The 8,532-nt window shown below is 31.0% G+C and overlaps 1 protein-coding gene across 1 annotated transcript in view; it reads right to left on the reverse strand.

The window, feature by feature from the left end:
- Window positions 1-8,532, reverse strand: part of LOC127726690 (uncharacterized) — a 269,933-nt gene that overhangs the window by 213,945 nt on the left and 47,456 nt on the right. The gene's annotated exons all lie outside the window — the stretch shown is intronic.

Genomic DNA, 8,532 nt, shown 5'->3' on the forward strand with positions numbered 1-8,532 from the left:
ATAAACGTTTCCAATGTTACTGTTAATATAACAATATAAAAAGAAATGAATGTCATCTTCATTTTTTTATATTTTCTTTCTTTTTCTTGGTATTTTAAGATACCTTCCATTTTCGATAAAGTCTGGTCACTCATTCAAAATTTTGTTATCAGTTTTCTATATACAAATTTCGAGCAAGTTAAATATTTTTCTTCTGCATGTATTATTTAGTTTTATATTGTTATACATAGTGAACTTGTTGTGGACCTTTATATCTCTTATTTCATCATTTATAAGATTTTCATAAAAATACTTCAATCTTAGTTTATTTAGTTACATTTAGTTCTAGAGGAAGTCTTCCCAAATCACCTCTTGTACCTTGATTTGAGGAAGTTTTTCTGATACCTAATACATATATACAAAATTGTAGATGTAACTTTTTAAAAGGTGTTTTACCAATGAGATAAAAAGGGTCCATTTGCTTTCCGGAATTATTTGCTCTCATTTTGGCTCTTAAGTATGTTATATAAGTATCCAAAAAGGTCATTCTGAATAATATCAGGCTTTAGGTTTAACTAATGAATCAAAGAGATTATTTGTGAATTGAACTGGTATGTATTCAATGAACTAGTATATGACTCTTAGCAAAAATAATTATTTTTAATTTTTTGGTAAGATCTATAGTGCTATGAGAAAAAATTTCATTATTTTTTATCAACATTCCCAAAAATGTATACACATTTGCGTCTGATTTGGATATATCTTTGTATGTTACAAAGTAGTGAACTGTTGTAGAACACTTTTGCTTTATAAACTTAGTTTTAGTTTTAGTTACACCTACACTTAATTGTCAATTATCACAAAAAAAATCCCTTCAATTGTCTAATCTATTTTGTAATCCCTCTTTAGTGTCAGATAGTAATAGAAGATCATCTGCAAATAGAGAGTTAATATTTGAAAAAAAACCAATGTTACTGGATCTGAATTGTTTTTATCTAACTCTTTAATTTTATCCTTTATAAAAAATATTAGATAATGTGGGACTCAATGAATTCCCTTGTTTTGACCTCTTGAAATATTAAAATAATTTGAAATTGACTTTTGTATCTTATTGAAGATTCTGTTTTATTATATTGCTTTTTTATAACACTGAAATAAATGTTTTCCCATGACTGTTTTCACTAGTTTATACAATAGAACTATTTTCCACACAGCATCAAAAGCTTTACGAAAGGTCGACAAAACAAAATTTATAGTCTCTTTTTCGTTTTCCTTTTATGTATAAAGTAAAATCACAAAAATACTGAACTCCGAGGAAAATTCAAAACGGAAAGTCCCTAATCAAATGGCAAATCAAAAGCTTAAACACATCAAACGAATGGATAACAACTGTCATATTCTTGACTTGGTACAGGCATTTTCTTATGTAGAAAATGGTGGATTAAACCTGGTTCTATAGCGAGTTAAACCTCTCACTTGTATGACAGTCGTATAAAATTCCATTATTTTGACAACGATGTGTGAACAAAACACACAGACATAATAGGTAAAAATGTCAAAAATAGGGGTACAGCAGTAATTTTTGTGTTATAATTTTAATCACTACAAAAACAAACAAATATGTAACAAAGAATGTATCTATTGATTATATATTTGAATACAAATATGCTGTCAGATATCCGATAGTTTTCTCGGAAACCAAACTGATTTTCAATAAGTTGCCAGTCTAAAAAATATTTCAGTCTGTTGATTAAAATTGCATTAAATATTTTTGGAAAACAATTAATTAAAGAAATATCTCTGTAATTATTGGAATCATTCAGGTCTGCCTAATTATAGAGAGCTACCATGAAAGATTTTGTTCCCTGTATTTGGATATTTACCTGTTTTCAAAAGAAGATTAAAAAGTTTAAGAAATGACTTTCCTGGCACTGGATATGTATAAGGTAAAATAACAAAAATACCGAACTCTAAGGAGATTCAAAACGGAACGTCCTTTATCAAATGGCAAAATCAAAAGCTCAAACACATCTAACGAATGGAAAATAACAATCATGTTTCTACCTTATACAGACATTTCCTTATGTAGAAAATGGTGGATTAAATCTAGTTTAATAGCTCGCTAAACCTCTCACTTTTATGACAGTCGCATATAATTTCATTATATTGACAACAATGTGGGAGCAAAACAAACAGGCATAATGTTACTTATTCTAACATCAAACTCGGACTTCCTTTAAACTGAGTTTTTTTGTGCTTATTGCTATGTGTTTGTTTTTTCTACATTGGCTAGAGGTATAGGTGTGGGTTGAGATCTCACAAAACATATTTAACCCCGTCACATTTTGCGCCTGTCCCAAGTCGGGAACCTCTGGCCTTTGTTAATCTTGTTTTTTTTTTTAAATTTTGTTTCATCTACATGTTTCGAAGTTTAGTGAGACATCCATTTTCTCTGAACTAGTACACATTTTTGTTTAGGGGCTAGCCGAAGCCTGCCCCCGGGTGCGGGGTTGTCTCACTGTGTTGAAGACCTATTGGTGTCCTTGGGCTGTTTTCTGCTCTTTGGTTGGGTTGTTGTCTCTTTGACATATTCCCCGTTTCCATTCTCAATTTTAATTTTAGGCATAATTGTTAAAATGTATATCTAATAATTTCAATTAAAATTCTGTCTGGTCCTGCTGATTTTGCAGTTTTTAATTGGAAAATTACTTGTTTAATTTCTGTAAAGGTAATAGGTTTATCAGTTTCTGTTTTATATTCTGGGTTTTGTTCAAGTGATATAAAATAGTTTAAATGCTTTTTGGACCCCAATATTTAATGTCGGTGGATTTTCCTAGTTTTGGACATGTTTGATTATTTTTTATTCTTCCTGATAGATCTCAGGTATTTCTTTTTCTTTGTCTTTTGTTTTTGATGATCTCAATATTTTCCAATATTCTTATTGGTCTTCATCTATTTTATTTGTTAAGAAGTCAAATCACTTTTGTTGATAATCACTCTTTTTCTTTTTAACAGTTTTTAAAGTTATTCACAAAATATTTTTTTAAGAATTTTTGGTCTGTCTATGCTTTATTTTATATTCTAATGATTTTTTTTTCTTTTAGTCTAATGAATTAATTTGTCTGACCATGCTGGTTTAAAATTTGTGTTTTTATAAGGTTTAGTATCAATTTACAAGCAATAGTTGAAACATACTGCAAAATATTCGTTAATTTATATATACACTCCTCAACCCCACATTGGACTCCTTTCCTATTCTATTACATCCCTTTTAACATTTTCTCTTATTAATGCATCAAAAAATAATTCTTTTGAATTTTTAAACCATTGTATGATTTGATTTGTTGACATTTTTTCATTCAATACTTTCTTTTTATCTAAATTTAATAAGCAATTTATGTATAATTCTACCTTTACATGATCTGACAAATAGGTAAAATTGCTTGTCTTAAAGTATTTCACCGAGGACAGAAGACTCTCAATGACTATTGCATAATCTACAGTCTTCTTCAACATGATCTGGATATTTTGCTTTCCTTGCATTAAAATCTCCTATAAGCAGTATTTTACCTTTATTCAGAAAGGATCATATTTTATCTTTGAGAGATATTAAATCATATTCCTTTAAGAGATATTAAATCATATTCATAGTGGCTTGATGAAATACGTGGAATATACACCGCACATAAAAAAAAAAACATATTGGAATAAGGTGTACATTTTTAATGGCTTTTATCTGACTAGGAAATAAAAACGCAGAGATGGTATTTAGAAATTGTAATAATGTTTGCAAAACTTCACCAATGGTTCATAGATGCGTCTGTTGTTCTTGGGTTCACATCAATCTGGAAAGCGATGATTGTAACTGTACAAGTATGGAATGGTAGAACATAGGAAAGTGAAATACTACCAATAAAACATAGAAACATGCAAAATTATATTTTCATCTTTAGAAAATACTTTAACAACTAATATATTATACAGATAGATGTTTTGTTCTCCAGCAGAAGTTTAACATTATCTTTTTGCATGTGTGTTGGTGTGTGTTTTCAAGCGGTTTCATTATAACATTTTTACATGGTAGTTAATTAACGGAATTGCTTTCCAGTTATTTACCACTCAAATAAACATACATCAAATTACTTAATTTCACTCTTATTCGTCGTGTGACATAAATGTGTCTTCCATGTTGAATAATGAATAAACAGTACTTTGCTAAAATTCGAATCTCCCTAAATGTTAAAAAGTCTTCTTCCAAGATTTGGTCTCAATTTTTCAAAAGTTACTATGTTGCTTATAGGATTGTATCTACTGATTTACGAAATAGTTATTTGACATGCTAGTTGCTAACATTCACGTCATTTGGTATTTGGTGAATAGGTGTCACATTGGCTATCATACGTCATTTTCTTTCTTTTATATAGATATCAACTAAAGATCGGTACACGACTTATATACATGTACTATATATCTAATATAGATACTCATTCAAAATGTGTTGATTCAATTTTCAAAGACTGCTCCTTCAGTCGCTATGAATCAGTATTGCCTGTCGTATACTATATGCATGAAAAGAAAGGTACTTCCTGAAATAAAAAGAAAAAAAATAGAAATTTCACATGCTCACAAGTCCTATTGAAATAAATAAAACTATATACAGGTTGCAATACTTTTCGTACTACTGATAAGTTTATTAAAAAAGATATTCTCATTCAAAATGGTTAAGAACATGTTCAATGCATATATAAACAAATCTCATTCTGAATATGTAATGTCATTGATCTAGAAAATTTTTTTCCAATAATATTATCATTCAATTGATTGTGAGACAGCCACAAACTGTGGCATTGATGATGTGTCTGCCATCAATGTTGGAAAGGCACGTTGCTAAAGAAAGCAATGTTTAAAACAAGTTAAACGATGTCTCGTCATATTCATGGATGCAAGGTCCAGACTGGTTGATAAACGAGAAAAATTGACCGAATGAATTTGAAATTGACACTAAAGTCATGACAACAATCAGTTAGTACGATGAAAATCAAGAAACGTCAGATGACTTTACACTGACTAAATACAACGTAATCTATGTCGATAGATACAACTCATTCACAAAATTGTGCGTATCTTAGCTTACATACAGAAATGTCTATCTAACTGCCGTAATCGAGTTTCTGACACTAGTAGACAGACCACAACATATCTGAACTCATATGAGATACATAATGCAACAATGAAGTTGATTGAAGCTCTGCAACACCAAACATACAGTGATGTATTTGAATGCCTCTCCTCAAAGTCAACGCATAGATTGACACGTCAATTGCAATAGTATCTGGACAAAGACGGAAAAATCCGATATGACTTACAAAGTTACTGATAAATGACATTCACCTAGAAAATTTGCATTCTGGCATAGGAGCTACCGTAACTTATTTAATTTGAGGCAGAAATATTGGATTCCGTTAGCACGACAAGAAATTGTCGCGTAATCCGAAAAATTGCCTACAAAGCACCAGATCCGCCACTTCTACCAAAAAATAGACTTTTATCCAAAGAACAATTTACTATATCAGGCGTCGATTTCGTCGGTACACTTAACATCAAAGGAGAAAAAACTACTTCGAAAGTGTATATATGCTTGGTTACATAAACTAATACTCGAGCTATTTATCTTTAAATGGTTCCAGATATAACTAAAAAAATCGTTCATGCTAGCTTTTCGTAGATTCATATCGATACCCAGAGATTTGATTTCAGATTATGCTACCACATTTGTTGCCGCCGCACGAAATTTCATACCTAAACGTGACCAATGGTATGTTAGTTTTTTGGAAAGACTAGTTTGACTCACTGAGATTTGCATAGACAAAGTTTTTTGGACGCTTATGTATAGATTTACCGCTGTTACAGACATTACTTTTGGAACTTTAAGCAAACCTTTACAACAGTCCGCTTACCTATATATCGTCGGACATTGCCAATACAGAGCCGCTTACTACTTCTCAACTATATGGATGTGTATGGAAGACAAATTCAATCTTTCCCGTATCCGTTACAAAAAGATGATAAAGACTTTAAAGTGCCAATTTAACAAACAGTCATAGAACTTTGTATCGGCAAGTGAAAAGGAGATTCCCTCTTGTTGAACAATTCTTAGCAAGATGGAATTACATGAATTTCACCGAATGTCGGGAAATAAGAATCAAACTATGAAACTAGGAGATGCATGTCAAGTCTACGATGATAACTTTCCTTATATACCTACATGCAGGGTGTATTAAAATCTGAACACATCAGAAAAGAATATCCCACTTTAGTTTGGTCGGTAAAATAGGATAGAAATACTGCAAATCTTTGCAGAAAATAATATTTGTTGACAGGATGTAAGACAGATAATATTTCAATTACATTTGAGTGAAGTGAAAGTAAAGTTAAATTATTTTTTATTTATATGAGATACATTTATCTAAACGAGATATTTCATTTAAATGTAAAGTTTCATTCAGTTCAATGAAAATTCTATTCAACTTAAAAGTAATGTTTAGCGGACGCTGATAGGGATTGTTATGGCACTTATAGCATAACGTCATTCTTTATGCAGTTGTTACTCTGTACCTCAATGTGGATAACGTAATACAAATATACATCTTACATTTTTTATTTCCTTCATTATAATCCTACTTGAAAGGTGAGGGTTCAATATAGTCAATTAAGACTTTATGATGGTATGATACTTAACCCCTAACGGGAGGGATTGTGCTTGATATTCATATGATGAAGACATTATCTTTCAATAAGTTTAATTGAGGTCTGGAGCTGGCATGTCAGTAATTGCTATTAGTCCTTTGTTAATATATTTATCATTGTCATTTTGTTTAGTTTCTTTTGTTACCTATTCTGGCATCGGACTCGGGCTTCTTTTAAACTGAGTTTTACTGTGCGTATTGATGTGTGTCTGTTTCTTCTACATTGGCTAGCGGTATAGGGGAGGGTTGAGATCTCAAAAAACATGTTTAACCCCGCCGCATTTTTGCGCCTGTCCCAAGTCTGGAGCCTCTGGCCTTTGTTAGTCTTGTATGAAATTGTGTTTCTTGACGATAATAATTCACTGGCATGATTTTACTCATGTGTATTTCAGTTAATCGCTAGCCCAGTTGTCTCTTGTTCGGACTTTAAACATCATACATGTAGATATTTTTTTTCCCGTGTAAACACTTTAAAATCATTTGAACTACTAAGGCTCCCCCTCCCCCAGCATATATATTGGCTTACAAAAAGGGATTTAGGGGTCAAAATCGTCGCAAAGACTTTTATTTATTAGACATGTTCATATCGAAGATATCAAAATAAATAAATTTGTTGTTCACAGTACGAGTACAGAAGTGAAAATGTATCGTCATACTAAATATTTATCCAAGGTTTTAGATATTAAAAATAGTGAGACGAGATATAACATATCATTTAAGTAAACATTGAATAACAAAAATGCATTACAAATTGTGCCAACGGGTCAAATTAACACGAAAGTACGATTTGAGAGTACTCGCAGTTACTGGAAGCTAGTTAAAAGCCAAAACCAATTGTTAAAAAAAATCATACATCAGAGACTAAAATCAATTAAAACACATCCCAGGGATTTAGTGTTTTAACGCCATGGACAGTCAAAGAAGACATGACTTATGAAATGCCAAAATTAAAGTATCGACAGGAAGTAGGATAGTTAGGATTTAACCTTATAATAAATATGTATCATGTTATATATAGATAAAGCAATCTCTAAATAGAAAATAAACGTGGATGTGTATTTATACATCCCAAAAAAAAGACATTCGAAAAGAATACAAATTAAGTTATGTTTTAATTTGTTGGTGACAAAATGATGTTAGTGCCAATGTAAACAATATTCAAAGATCTTTTTACAATTTTAATAAGATAACCTTTACTATACCTGTTTTACAATCAAGTCGGTGAAATTTAACAATGCAATGTGTGACCTTTAAAGGGATCCCTAATCTAAAGAGAAACTACATGTTTGATATATTGTTTTTTTGATTTTTGTCCCAATAAAACCGAAATTATATTGTTGCTAGGCATTTTCCAAATATAAATGAATGGTTGCTAGGCACTTTTCCAAAATAAATTAATGATTGCTAAGGACCTATGTGATGCCATTCACCCCTGACCTTTACATAGGGTCTATGTATTAGTCCATATATTCCATAATCAAAGTATGTATGATTCATAGGTACATTTGTATCAAATAAAGCTTATTGCTAAGCATTTTTGACATAACCTTGACTTCTTACTGTTGGCCTATAATAAAAACAAAAGTGACTGTAATCGTCCTGAAAATTTGCCCTATGTATTGTATGCTTCTTTCTGTTATCTTTTCTTACAAAATCCAATTTTGACAAGGTCAATGGTCAATATAAAAATGAGGATATGTGGTATGATTGCCAATGAGACAATTATCCACCAAAGTTTAAATAAAGGTGATATAAGCAATTAAAGTCATCGATGATATTTGACCTCGGGTCAAACTGAATGTCATTT

This window comes from Mytilus californianus, unplaced genomic scaffold, assembly GCF_021869535.1.
Source record: "Mytilus californianus isolate M0D057914Y unplaced genomic scaffold, xbMytCali1.0.p SCAF_18, whole genome shotgun sequence".
Taxonomy (NCBI): Eukaryota; Metazoa; Mollusca; class Bivalvia; order Mytilida; family Mytilidae; genus Mytilus; species Mytilus californianus.